The sequence below is a fragment of the Perissodus microlepis genome, chromosome 15 (assembly GCF_051167445.1).
Source record: "Perissodus microlepis isolate ML-2025 ecotype Zambia chromosome 15, ASM5116744v1, whole genome shotgun sequence".
NCBI lineage: Eukaryota > Metazoa > Chordata > Actinopteri > Cichliformes > Cichlidae > Perissodus > Perissodus microlepis.
Window position 1 is genome coordinate 36986916 of NC_140475.1, and position 14552 is coordinate 37001467.

The window sequence follows — 14552 nt, forward strand, 5'->3', positions numbered from 1 at the left end:
TATAACGTACTGCATGCAGTAAGGAGTGCCAGGGTCAAAGTCCCAGAAGCCTGAAAAGAAATCCATTGACTGCTGAATGGTGTCATGAATCATGTAAAGGAAAAGAGGAGCGATGAAAAAAAGAAGGGGGAAAAATACATTCACGACTCTGAAGAGGTTCTTGATTTGAAAAACTGCTTGGCTCCGCACACGCTTGGCTCTACACACCAGCGGCAGCTTGACCACTGCTGCATGGGCCAGAGTGCTGTCCAAATGGGGCTGGTTTGAGCGAGGGAGAAAAAGGTCTGTGTGCACGTCCGTGTTCTTTTGATGCTTGGTAGTATTACAGTAGAATGACTCCACTGTCATTGGTTGAATAGGCCGGACTGCCTACTGTGACAGAATATGGGCCTCTCATACCCAAAAGGAAGGCAGTGTCGCTTCTTTAAGCAGAAAAAAAAGTGGGGCCAAAAATGAAGGCGCTGCACTCATAATAAATCTTTACTTTCTGTACGATGCAGTGGAATAGCCCCTCTGTAGGAAAATAAGCTGAGCACAGTCCTGCCGGGCATGAGTTGATGAGGACAGTCTGTGATGCGTCTAGACTCCGAGCCGTGGTGGATCTAGAATCCATGTCAGGTTTTAGTGTAGACCTGCGCTCAGACAGCTCCTGCAGTCGGCAGCCTGGTATCAACTGCACTGGCGCTGTTCACTGGAAGCCCGCTCAGCGCTGCTTCCTCCAAGTGTCTCAACACTGTGAGCGGGATCTTTTCCAGAGGCTAGCCGCTGAAACTTGCCCAGTCCCCACACAGTATCATTCAGGGGAGCCAGGAGAGCAGCACCGGCGGCGGCTACAGTAGCGGAGAGAGATCTTCGTCTTCTCCCCTCCACCAGACACTGAAAAGCCCCACTCTTGTCTGTCCCTTTCAGTCACTCAAGTCCTTGTTTTTTGGTCCCCGAGCTTCGCTTCTCTTTGACTCTTGTTGTTACCGCTGCTGCTGCTGCTGCTGCGTCGGGGAGTGAGGGCGCACGCACAGGGAGAGCCGAGACCGTATGAGCCGCTCAGAGGTGTGCATGAGGTAGCTGATGAGTTAGGACTGAGCTCAGAGCAACACCTTGCGTGCCATGGAAGTGTGCGCTCGGTGCAGGGGAATGTACGGGCAGAAAGGGAGACCTGCCGCTTGAAAGCCAGCCTCTGTCCCAGACAAGGCGAGCATGCCTGAGACCTGCAGACGCACTCTCTTCGCTGCAGAGGAGTTCACATCAGACTGCCTTTCCACAATCTGACATTTTTTAAACTAATCTTTTTTATACAGCTCACAGTTTCCTACTCACTGTCTTCAATCAAGCCCCGCGTGGCTACACTGCTTTTCGAGAAAGGTAAGAGTAGATTTTATTTTACCCCCCCCCCCTCTCCTTCTGCGCATTAATACCATCAAAACTTATGAAACATCCAAACTGCAAACTAAAGTATAGTAACTTTTACCTTCTGCCTCGGTCACTTCTGAACCTCGCGTTTCGAAACTTGTTTAGAAAACGATAGACGGCGAGTCAGATTTGACATTGTGTCTGAGTCAGTTGTTTTAGGAAATTCGCATTATAATAGAGGCACCATAAGTTTAACGAGACTAAAATAATAATAATGATGAATTTAAAAAAAAAAACAGAGCAACACAGTCTGCAATGGAGTACCGACGGGTGCCGTGGTTAATTGAAAAGTGCTTAATCAAAACATAACCAGATGTGGATTGATTTGTTCGGCTGCCGGGTCTGAACGTCTGAATTGAAACAAATTTAAAGTGCGTGTGTGTGTTTGTGAATGTGTGTGTGTGTTAGGGGGGCTCGGCAGCGCAATTTCTATGAACCAGAACACGTAAAGCGTCATTTAATTGGGATTTATGCCTCCAAAGTTGAGGTGGAGTTTTGCTGGTGGTATTGGCCACTGAGGGTTTTTTAAATCCACTGATGGGTCTTGTTGCTTTGAATGGGGATTTACGCTGGAAGCTGTGACCTGAGAAGTGTTGTCTGCCTGTTTCTGGAGAGCATTCACGGGCTAATCCATTATAATTGGGGTTAGGCTATTTGTCCCAAAAAAAACCACAAAAAAACGAAAGAAAGAAAGAAACAGACAGAAAATGATTCGAGCCTCAACTAGAGATGTAATAATTAGTTTTGCCCCAGAGCTAGCCTCTGAGGCAGTTGGCTCCGAGGGTGGAAGGTGACGTTGGAATGAAATGGTGAAATAAAAATAAAAAGACGAGAGCATAAAAAATAGGAACTGATTTGGCTTGCTTACACTTAACTCAAACCCAGTGGGCGCAGAGTGGCAGTAAAAATTAGATCCTTTTACTGCGCATTTATTATTTAGGCCCACCGATTCCGAACGTGTCTTGTCAACCATGTGTTAAAGAGGAGGCGGGAGACGCGCACATGCGGTGCGGTGCGTGCCTCTCCTTTTGCTGGAGAAACACACAGCGGTCACCGCTGATGCATGGCTGCCTGGAGCGGAGCAGCAATCTTCAGTGATCGATCAGAGGATTGGGTTAAATTTAGCTCCAGCAGACTTCACATGCCCACAGTTTTTTTTCATCTTCTTCTCTTTTGGGGGGTTCAGGACTAATCTTAAGAAGGCGAGAGACAGACCTTCGAATTCCTGCCTGGATTACAGTCCATAGATGTCCCTCATGTCTATCTTTAATATATCTGCACAACACATTCTCACGTATACGTACTTGTCCATAGCAGGTTATAGAGTTAGAGTAAAAGAGGATTTTTCCCCCCCTTTTGCCTCATATATTCCTAGATAATTTTTCAAGTGAGAAACAAAATAAACCTAATTGCAAAGTCATTGTTCATCTTCTCCACAAATCCATACTCTCAATAAAAAAGTGTTGAAATTTAAGGAATTCATAAGAAGCATGGCTGCTGCTCCCTGAATACTTTTTTTAGTATTGTGATGATGATTCCATTTCCTTATACTTGTATTAAAAAAAAAGGTAAAATTAGGCTAATGTGAGTGCAAATTCCAGCTGTTTGGAAGGAACATATTAGCATATCAAAGTGGTCCTTGCACAATTGAAGGAGTCATATATTCTGCCACTGGTTTTGGCTGATCCTGAAAGGCTTCAGAATGAGTGTGTGAGCTAGTAAAACTCAAGTTTCTTTCTCCATTCTTCTTGTGCACACGTCCCTCTGACATCTTGCATATAACATAGGTGCCATGGCATCCTCACAATGAGTCACTTATAGTAAACAATGGGGGATGAAAATGACACGAAATTCAAAATGTATAAATGCTGGCGATGTTTGATTCTTGGTTAAAGTAGTAATAAAATTGTGTGATTTCGTGTGGGAGTCTGAAAAGAAATACAGGTCTATCTACACTCAGTGGAAATAATGTAATCTACCTGTGAATGCGTCCTAAAGAAGGAGACTGTCTTCTCAGATGTCGTTGCTTGATATCTTAAGCCCGGCTATTATGAGTAGTTTACCAGTATGAGAGCACCTTTTTCAGTCTGTAGCCTCGTTTGAATGGAAGTGCGTCCGGTTTCAAAGAACTGAAGCTGCTCTTGATGTGCCAGAGCGCCACATTGCCTTTATTCGCTTGCGTGTTCGTCTCCACTGGCGGATCAATAGAGCCCGGCACACTCCTGTATGGGTCTGAGGGAGACATATCACTCTGTAGTAAACTTTGGTATACCACGCTGTCATAGAACGCAAGGCTCTCGAGCGAGTGTGAAAGGGCGAGTGGGTGTGAACACATCCAAATTTGCCACATTATGGACTCTAGCTCCATTTTCTGCTGGGATGGTCCCCTCCTCAGAACAGCAGCTGAGCTTTTTGGATATTTGACGTGTGGATTAAACAGAAATGACGCAGCCTTCATTGCCTGTCCAGATTTTTTTGATTTTTTTTAATATCCCAACAAGCCAGGCTTGTTCCACTCTGGTTTTATTAAGGTAATTTGTTATCGATTTTATTCACTGTGAGCTTGCACATGCTGACCGGTGGTGGCATTTGCTCACTTTGCTTTGTGTCTCTCTGTCATGAGTGTGGATGTGAGCCTGCGATTGGCGAGCCACTACGACTGATTTAAAGGTTGCTTTGTGGCTGAATGGATAGCTTGTGCCAGCCTCGCGCTGTCAGGATGCTCTTCGTTCGTGTGAGCCCATCTCTGCTGTCCTTCCTGCGCATCAGAGTCTTTGTTAGCTAAGGAACAATGACCAATTTAAAAGTGTAGTTGTTGTTGCAAATGATGTGCTAGCTGCTCCACAGCATAATCCACCCCACAAATAATAAAAGAAATGATGGAGGCTTTGAGTGTGTCAGCAGAAGAGGATTGCAGGGAGTTAGATTTACATCCCATTGCTTATTTGGCGTGTAAATTGTGGGTTTGTGTTTTCAGATGCAATCTTTTCTTTTGCCTTAACCACCTACATGGAGTCATACTGTGCGGATAACTGCTTGCCATTAAAGGGAATAAACAAGGCTGTAAAAGAAAGCTATGGCAAATTTGATGTAATGTGCAGGGCTTTGGTGGGCCAGTGTACCTCCCCTTTCATGACTGATTTTATTTTACGATTGGCAATCAGTAAAACGCTAGTGCGCTAGTGTGTTCCCCTCCCTGCCATTTTGTGAAACATTTGTTTCCACTTGCCAAAGGCCTCTGGTGCAGCGGGGGGATTCGGTGCCCCTGAAATGGCAGGTGAAACTTTCTGCTTGCCTAAATAATTTCCTAGCAGAACATTACTCTGGGAGTGGAAAGTAGGGCTCCATTCAAAGTCTGATGACAAGAAACAGCATGAGCGTTAGCCGATAGATGTCACGATGGTTTGTCTGCACTGGCTAAGTGGCAGTCTCCCTTAGCTTATCTGGCATCTCTTTTTATGAAAGGTATTTGGAGATAAGGGCGTGCAAAGTGCAAAACTGGGTCATAAAATCTCCTTTTTTGTGTGTCCTCTGGTCACAAGATGACTGGGCGTAGCACGCCGTTCTGTTTGCCTTTTTTACAATGTGTTCAAACCACTGCTCGTATTAGCAACGTGTGTTTAGGTCACTCAAAGAGAGAAGTGAAAGAAAATTCTGCCAAGAGATCACTGGGTGGAAATTTGATCAACATATTGTGATTTTTAAAAAAACATTTTTATATTAATCTCTAGAGGTATAAAAAGCGAGATTGCAAATAAATTATATGTTTTTTTTTAATTATTTAAAAATATTATTTCTTAATTTTCAGACCTGACATTGTGATTATTTTTGATGCTTTTATATATAAGTTGTTACATTTATTCCTATTGTAATTTGAAGAAGGTTGAAACACACACACACACACACACACACACACACACACACACACACACACACACACACACACACACACACACAGTCTCATTTTTGTGCTATGTGAACAGGACTTGTCCTTATCTGTGCACAGCTGCAACACTATTTGGGAAAATATTCAATTTCAGTGTGACAGAGGAGAACTTGGGAGGCAAGGCTCTAAGCAAACAGCAGTTATTGCGGCTCTGCCATAGCAGCGGAGAGCAAGGCCTGGCTGGGAGAGAGGGGGGATCTGCGGACGTCTGCCAGGGGAAGGAGTAATGTCTCGGCTGGATTATAGGCGAGCGAAGCACATCCACATTTAAAAGCCCCTTTTCCAACAAGACAGGGCTCTTATTTAGGGATGGTGTGGGTAAACACGGCAGAGCAATATATTTCCTCCATATAGGCTGCTGTCCTTGACATTTGTGACTCATTGCAAGTAAGAAAAGTTACTTCTTTATTTTTTCAAAAATAATCTCACAATGGGATATGGATGTTCTCCAGTATATTCAAGCCGACATTCTTGCAGCGAACAAAAATGGTAAGTCGAGTTTGACATTTCAATATAATTTTACTTTGTTTGAGTGGCAGCGCTTTTATTTGCGTTTGCTTCTGGGGCTGTATTTTAAATATACCAAATTATTTACGTACCTGTTTGTTGTTGACTGTTTAGCAGTCTAGTGAACCGGGACCCTCTTAAAGAAATCTGTAGGGAACAGAAACACTGAACTAAAACTAATACATATATATGTATATATCTAAAAAAGCAGTAGTTGTTTCTCCAGTGGATGAAAAATAAGCAAACAAGATGTGAGAATATTTGGTTTTAGAGTTCTTCTTAAGTGTTTGGATATTGATCTACTGGGAGATGATTCAGAAAACGATACACTGAAGCATTTTGGAATCCATTAAAAACACACAGCAGTGTTTCCAGTGTTAAAATACTCTAAAAAGTCAAAGTGACCTGCACGTAGATCCACTCCCATAAACGGTGCACTTCCTTATTTGCAGCTAAAGTCCTGCCAAATACATGTTTTGTTCTGCTTTTTTTTTTACCGCCCCCATCGTTGCATATTTTATTCTATACGTTTATTTGTTTAGGCGGTGGTTTTCTTTCATGATATTTTATTTTACAGTATGTAGTTAGGGAGTGCAGAAGCTTTGTTCTTGTAACGTAGCTGCCAAGTCAGATGGAGTTGAGCGTCTGGTCTGGGAGTTTCAGAGGAATATCACAGGCATGGTAAGTTGCTAAAAACTAAGCTAATCAACAAAATAATTGTCTGTTCAATTGCTACCAAGCCAGAGACATCAAACACAGCCGAGGTTGAAAAAACAATCAAATTATCTCTTAATGATTGCTCACGCTGACAGATGAGTGCTCGTGAGTCGGTTTTTGTTTGTAGGCGACATATGTGAGGAAGAAGGAAATTCTGCGGTCGCTCTCGCGCTCATAAATTCTGTGTACATTTTAATAATCTACATAGATATCCATCATCACCTGTAATGAAAACAATTTTATCTTATTATGTGGTTTTTGGCAGTGAAACAGAGAACTGTATTAGTCTATTAATTTCCTGCAGTGAATCATGAATCCTGCTGCTTTTATCCTCGCAGCACCCTCCATGTGTGGTCCACAAAAATGTTTCTATTTCCTCTCCAAACTAAAGTTTGGCCCCTATGCCGGCTCTCCCCTCCTCCTCCTCCCCCCCTCCCCGCCACACACCCTCCCTCTCTTTCTCTGTCTTTCTCTCTCTGCGTAGATAATGTCTCTGCAAATGATTTAACCGCCCTCGTTGAGGCTCCTTCCAGTAATTGAACAAGCAGAGACTGGGTGCTTTACAGGAAAACAATAGTCATATTATCTCAGATCTCTACTACTCTCAGATTCAACAAAACACAAGGTTGGACTGGACTTTGTGGACTGCTTCACATCTGAATTGAAGAAAAGAATCAGGTTTGCTTTCTCTTGTCCAACGGGAGAAAAAAAAGAATGAAAAGGGCCGCGGGAAAATGGGTGCCATTACTTTACTCAGTGCATGTGGGCTAAAGTGCAGCCTCAGGTAGCACTGCTAATAATTAGTCACAAATATGCTTTGATAAATGGTGATAATGCTCATAGCATAAATCTCAAGGTGCCACTGGAATTATTATTGATATTTTTATTGTTATATTTATTATTATGCACATCGCTGAATATGAAAATGTGGCTGAAACCTCCACGTTTGAGCGTGATTGCTCCGGGTTGGTATTTGTTTTGCTTTTTGGCACAGCGAGGGGAGCTTTGATTGTGTTGCTGTGGAGCTGAATTGACCTTGTGTGTCAGAATGAGCTTTTTCTACGCCTTGTTTCATACGCAGCGCTGTTAGGCTGAAATGGCCTTAGGAGGAGTTGTTCTTGACAGAGATGCATTGTTTCAGGCAGCCAATAAACCACTGCACTGAGTGGCTACATCTGTGAACCTCATCTTGACTACAGTGTGGGGCTAGCAACAACACGGCAACTGTCACGGCTGCACCTGCTGCTGTCTCAGTACAGAGCCTCCCTCTCTGTTACCCATAGAACCGCATCACTCTTTTCCCTGTGACAAGCCAGAGGCAATGGTCTCTGCGTAGGTCAACTGAGGAGAAGCTTCTTGGGAAAACATTTTGAAGGCAGAGGACAAAATGTCAGTCCTCCCCCCAAAAAAAGAGAGATGTTAAAATAAAGTTTCTGCCCCGAAGGCCGGGATTTGGTTCCGCTGGAGCTCGGGTATAAAATTCTGTAAGTCTATAAAACATAGAGGGGCTTGTTTAGTAAAAGGTGCCCAACACTTGAGGGTCCATTTTTCAGCGCATTTGTCCAGCCACAGGAACGGTCTGGGATATGACAGCAAGCTGTCTCTCCATGATAATGTGAAGGATGAATGCAGATAAATGGAGCCGACTCTTCTGTACACACACGCCGCATGTTTGTGTATCGAGGCCATTCAGAAGATGATCTGATCAGCTACGAAGAGATTCAGGGGCATTAAAGGCTTTTAAATCTCATATGTACACATATTTGCCGCGCCGCTGTTAAAAGTCACAAAGCCGGGCTCTGGTGTGGAAATGCACGAGTAAAACTCAGGTTTGTGCGTTCACTTTACACGCTTCAGTGAGTACCTGAAAGAGAACGCAAGAAGCAAGAAAATATTTTGCAGAAAATGACTAGCGAATCGATTGTACATGATAACACAGCCATCATGCTGTCTCAGAAACAAGATTATTGGAGGGGAACAATGCCGAGAGAATTTTCAGCCAGGAGAATGATGCAACGTGTCCACTTTCCTGCCAAATTGAACTTAGGGGTGTGAAAAGCAATGCAAGGATGTGAGGAATGGGTCTGACGTGAATGCAGACAGTGTGGGATTAACACAGGGAAAGATTGAGCGACAGTGGCCGGTGACTTCTCTTTACAGCTTTGCTTGTACAGCTGTGCCAGGCCTGGCATTCACTGCTGCCTGTTGGATCCAACTCCTCCTCTACTGCCGTGGGGGTGAGGTAATGAACATCTTAAATACTGCAGAGAAGTTGCTCCTGAATGTGTGTGTGTGTGTCGATGGAGACGTCAAATTATTCATGTATTTATAATGAAATTTGGAGTGCTTAATATTGACACCTCACTGCGTCTCTGTACTGATTTGATCTTTTTGGCATTTGCACAGGAAAAAGACATATACAGGCTGCCCTAATAATTCATCGTGCCTCCTTCTAAATGAGGTGTGAGGCAGCTCTGCTGGTGTGAATTCTGTTATAAATCACACATACCCTGACTGCTTTATCCATTAGAGCCACCGGTTTGTCTAATTCAGTCCACAGCAAACCAGTTTAAGTAATTAAGATGAGTGTGAGAACTGCAGCTTATACTTCACATCTGTTATGTTGTGACTGTGAGCAGGACGTGCAGAAGCAGAAGAAATGCTATTAGTTGCACAACTGCAATAAAACTGAGGACGCTCACCGTATAGATTCCTTGCAATAAGCGCAAACAATAACAGCATGTAATAAATATTTAAGGCTAAAATTTCATTACCGGCCAAATGTCCAGTATCTCCGTAGGTGGCAAAAATGTTCTTCTTTGTTGTGTTATAATGCATTTTTTTAAGCTGCTACATTTTTACATATATTATTTTTGATTATTTCAGAAATTAAAATTGAACGATATTTGGATTTCTCTTTATAGTGAAAGTTAAGAGTTTTATCGCTTTGCTTATTTCTTAAATAACTTTAAAAATTAACAATAATTTGAGGTGTGCAAAAAGCAGCCTCGCAATGCCGTAACATATTTATTGCTCGGTAAACAAAAATTTTTAAAGGTGTAATTTTAGTTTGTTCAAGAAAAAAAATAGGTCAGGTTTTGTGTTTGGTGGATATTTCGTGTGTGTGTGTGTGTGTGTGTGTGTGTGTGTGTGTGGCATGAAAAGAGATAAATGAGGCCAAAAAGTGCCATGACCTGCTAAGAAATAAACACAGATAAGCCAAAGCAGGGGAAAAAAAGTAGTTTTATCTACTTTATAGCTCTGTTTTTGTACTGGGACCATTAAAGCGAACATGTGTTCACGTCCTTATAAATCACCCAGTGATAAAATGAAAGCAAGGTTAAATGATGACCAGACAGAAAGCTCTGAGCAAGCTCTACAAATCCTCAAGTACTGCATCTGTGCCCGGCAACACATGTTTCATTTTTAGCTTCAGCACCAGCAGCTGAACCAATGTGATGAGTGCTATTTTGTAGTAGTTGATGGAAATGGGGAAAAAAAGCTGTGTAAAGAGGACAGTCAAATGGGTGGGTGGGGGGGCAGAAACTGGTGCTTTTTTTTTTTTTTTTTTTTGTCGTTGCAAAAAGTGGAGCCAGTGGCATTTCTGTCATTCATCAGCTCGAGCTGATTACTAGTGAGTCTGGAGTGAGCTGACAGGAAGCGGCTCCTGCAGCCATTACCATCAGCCCGGCCCGGGGGTAGGCAAGAAGCTTCAACTCCAACAAGGCAGAGACGTGCCTAAAGAATGGAAAAGTTTCTCTGTGCTCCCTGAAAACATCTCTCTGGGTATCAGGGTGAGGTAGTAAATTTTGCCTAAATGTTTAGCTTGTTTTTATTTATGTTTTAAAGGTCTACCTAAGACGAACATTTGCTCTGTAAACGGTGGTGTTGAAATGTGGGTTCCAGACACCAAAGCTGAGCCTTAACAATCAGCGAGAGATGGTGAATGTTGCAGACGCTGCAACGCCTACTTGTTTTACAGTTTACTGCAAGGGCCAAAAAAAAGAGACGAAAAAAAGTACTTTTATTCTCTCACCTGAAAAGGCTCGAGGCTCCCGTGGAAGCAGTGTGGAAAAAGCAGGATTGTGCAAACATTACTTGGGGACGTTTTCTGAAAGTCACTGCCCATAAGACTTTCTCAGGTGCATACTTGAATTTAGACACAATTCATACAACTGGAGCAGCAGCAGGCTCAAAAAATGCCAAATGTTGCTGCAGATGTTTTGGTGTAAAAAAACCCAGGAGGATGACATGTTAAATGTATTGATTTTATTCTGTAGTTACCTTTCATAACATTAAGTCCTTCATATACCCATTTGTTTTCAGTGTTAAAAAACATATATGAGTTACCCACAGTCAGTATTAGGTTGCACCTTCCAGTCTTTTCAAGCTTCCTGGATTTTCATGTTTTTGCAAAGAGCGATATTTAAAGAAAACACACTTCTGCAAAAAGGCCACGAAAGCAAAAGGTTGCAAGTAGCATCTCTTATATTTAATGTGGAAATTCCAGAAAGTTTGCATGCTACACATTCGGCTGCATTTTAATTAATTTCATAAATACGTAACTGTTTCCTCTTTTGTAAATTCACCTCTTTCTCACCTCTTTCACATCCTTGGTATCCATGAAGATGAAATGCTGTTGCTAACAGGAACAGGTTCGTCTTAGCTAGCCGCTTTAGTCGCATAAATCCTAACATTTCATCTGCGCGGCTCGCTTCATTATGTTTCTCCGAATGGTGCGTCTTGTTAAAAAAAATAAAATAAAAAAATCAGCGTCCATATTGGCGCTTGTTGTTCTTCAGAGGATAGTTTTCCTCCCCAGCAAGAGTCCTTGTCAAAGTGTTTTGCTCCTCTGCCACTGTGGGGACTTTGTGTTCTCACTCACTTCATATTCATAGTGAGTCTCATTCTTCTGTCATTATTCTGTATAACTTAGAACTGTAGCAATTACACTTCAATGGATTACCTATGCAGACATGCAGAGATTAAAATCTTGGCTTCCTGCTACCTCAAACCGCGGTGGTTCAAAGCTACAACCTGCCCTGCAATCCGCTATCGTTTAGCAGAGCACAAAATTGGTCAACCTCTCATAGTTTGTTTGGGAATTTGAATCCCTTTGGTATTCAAAACAGGAGGACCTTATGACAGGGAGATAATTTCACAGTGAATGTTTTATCGCAGCCTGCTTGACAGTCTCCTGTATTTGTCTGCTCTCTCTCTCCTTGTGTCTTTGGATTCCCTGACTTTGGTCCAGTTATTCGAAGGAGAAAAAAAACAACAACAAAAGAAAGCCCTGTTTATCCCCCCCCCCCTTTATTTTTTTTGTTATCACAAAGGAACAAACACATATTAAACATACACAAGGTGCAGAAGCAGTGATTGCTGTATCTGCTGTCCTACTGTGGGTGGCAGGGGACGATAACATAAGCCACCGATTCATTTACATATTTTTTCTTTATTCATGTCAAGCCCAAATCATGGTCAGTTGGGAAATGAGGAACATTGATGAAAAGAGATGTTTTCGCCCATAATGAAGATTTTTTTATCCTCCTGTGGCCTGCCACGTGTTTAAATTCGGGCAAAGTGCAACAGCAGCAGCGCCGCTCTTACGTCAACTGCACGCAAGTTTTCTTTAATCATCCAAACTGCAGTTGAAACTTTTCCACCTATTTTAAAAAAATGGAATCTCTCTCTCAGTCTCAAAGAAGGCTGATCCATTGTACAGTGAGCAGGCGGGAGTGAGAACCTATAACACCTTAGTTATTAAAATTGGGGGAGATGGAACGAGCCAATCTCGGCTTGTTTGCATCACAATCCCCCTCACGCTGCTGATGTTATGCAAATGAGGACGGTAGAGAAAGCTCAGCCCCAAAACTGTCCTCTCCCTTTCACAGCTGAAGGTGGAGAGAGGGCAAGGAGTAGTGACACTGGAACGGCACGAGGAAATCTAATGAAGCAGCCTCCCCAAAAATTCAAAGCAACCCAAATTACTCGCTTATGTCGTGCTGCTGTGTATAAATGCCATATTAGATGCTTTTTTTCTTTAAAAAAACAAACTATGTAGTCTCACCCGTTTTTCATTCTTTTAATGAAAATATGTTTCATGTTATTGTGCAGCAGAGTGTGTAAAACATTCATTTGTGAGCGGCAGCAAAATGCCTTTTAGACATTTTCTGTATCTTTAAAAAAAGGCCAATATACGTTCATCGGTTTAAAAAGCACCGTTACCTGTCACGGCAGTACTGAGTGAAGATTTAGGGCTGACAAGTGATTGCATTCAGGAAAGACTACACCCACTTCTTTTGTCTAAGCTTCCTGACGAGACACAGTGCTATACCTTGTTTTAGCTTGACATACACCGCTCCCCCTGTCTGACAAAAGCATTCATGCCATCTTTTAGATTGAAAATAGATTCGGCAGTAGTGGGATAGAAATGCGCTCGGATGAAGTACGCTACTGTACATCCACTGCTGAAATCATTCGTACAGTATTGCTTCTCTTCCTGTTTAGCTGATAACTGAGATGATGCAGTGGCCCTTTTGGTTTTGGCTTTGTCCTTCCCCTGAGCCACAGAAAGGTTAAAAGCATTAATTAGACATTAAGCATAGTGCCTCTAATCTGAAAGAATTAACATTCTTCAAAAATATATACATTTCCACAGTAACACAATAACTAGTTTTACAGGATTTGATGCAATTTTTGCCAATTTTTGCCTCTGATGCATCAACAAATACAGAGAAATTGTATTAGGGGCACTGCAGTGAGTTGAGTCTAGGTAAAAGCTTCTATTAAGACATTGTTAAACATAAAAGCCACAAAGGAGAAGATGATGCAGACTGTCCGGAATGTAAATTCAGCGTATGCCAAGTATTTACTTAATGACATATCTGTCAGTCGAGGTGCATTGAAAACATTCCTTTGTTTTTCAGTTTCTCCGCTTCTCGTCGCCTAGACGCAAAAGTCGCAAATAAGTGGCTTATTTTCACGCTCACGCTGCTCCATTGAAAACGCGTCTCTCACAAGTCGTCGTCTCCGTTACTTTCTTCGTGTTTTGTGTTGCTGCCCACTGCCTTAAAAATTAATCATCCTGTTTAATAACGCCTCACGATCACAGTGCATTATTGATGGTGAGTCCTTAATAAAAGGATGAAGCGAAGGTTTTACCCATTCAGCTGCTCCGTTTGGAGGGGGGCAGAGGATCACAAAAGCTGCTTACTGGTGCATATCCGTGTAAATACGGCGCATTATTATCATAGACTAAAAACCAGGCCTTGTGCTTCCAAAAGGTCTTGGTCCCTCTTTTGCAAACAGCCATGTTGTTTTAGAGAGGTGATTCATACGTAGAAAAAAAGGTGCGCAGACTCTTTCGGTTGTGTGTAGCGGACATTAACCCAACTTTTATGCTGTCCTGATGTGCTCTCGGGCCGTCAACCCTGCAAAGTATTTATGTGCACACACTAATTGGATCAGGTTTCTCAACAGGGGACTATATACTACATATTGCATGCATTCTCTGTATTTCAAGGTGAATCACACCTTGCCAAGGACTTATTGGACTTGATTGGCAGGTACTATCACCATGAGATGCCCATATAATGGCAGGGCTCACTTACCTGACCTGCCTATTTATCTTGCTGTATTAATGTCAGCCTATTAATTCCTAAGCGGAGGAACATTTGGCAAAGACACCGTTTAACAGCCCTGGCTGAATCATTCTTATCTCTGCAGACCTGAAAGGAATAGTTTTGTGCTATCAGCAAGTGGAAATGACATTTTGAAATTTCATTCGAGATAATCCACTTCACTTCCCAGTAAAACATCAAAATTAGAACAAAAAAAATGTATGGGACCCGTATTAAAACTTTGTTACCGTGGCAAATCACCTGCCTATAATCCATGTGGACAGACAGGTGTAGGTATCTTTCAGCGCTAATAGGATTTTTCTTGCATTGCTAAAGTGATTATGAGGCTATGG

The 14552-nt window shown here is 42.4% G+C and overlaps 1 protein-coding gene across 29 annotated transcripts in view; it reads left to right on the top strand.

The window, feature by feature from the left end:
- The first annotated feature begins 374 nt into the window (after positions 1-374).
- Positions 375-14552, top strand: part of adgrl2a (adhesion G protein-coupled receptor L2a) — an 89823-nt gene continuing 75645 nt past the window's right edge. For 7 of the 29 annotated variants that reach the window (XM_084954164.1, XM_084954169.1, XM_084954171.1 and 4 more), the window contains exon 1: positions 375-1359. The gene's annotated coding sequence lies outside the window, so the exon portion shown is untranslated. Of the gene's footprint in view, positions 1360-3517; positions 3939-5541; positions 5843-7105; positions 7256-8722; positions 8820-14552 lie in introns of those variants that run through there. The other 22 variants (XM_084954147.1, XM_084954152.1, XM_084954153.1 and 19 more) reach the window with 9 other exon arrangements.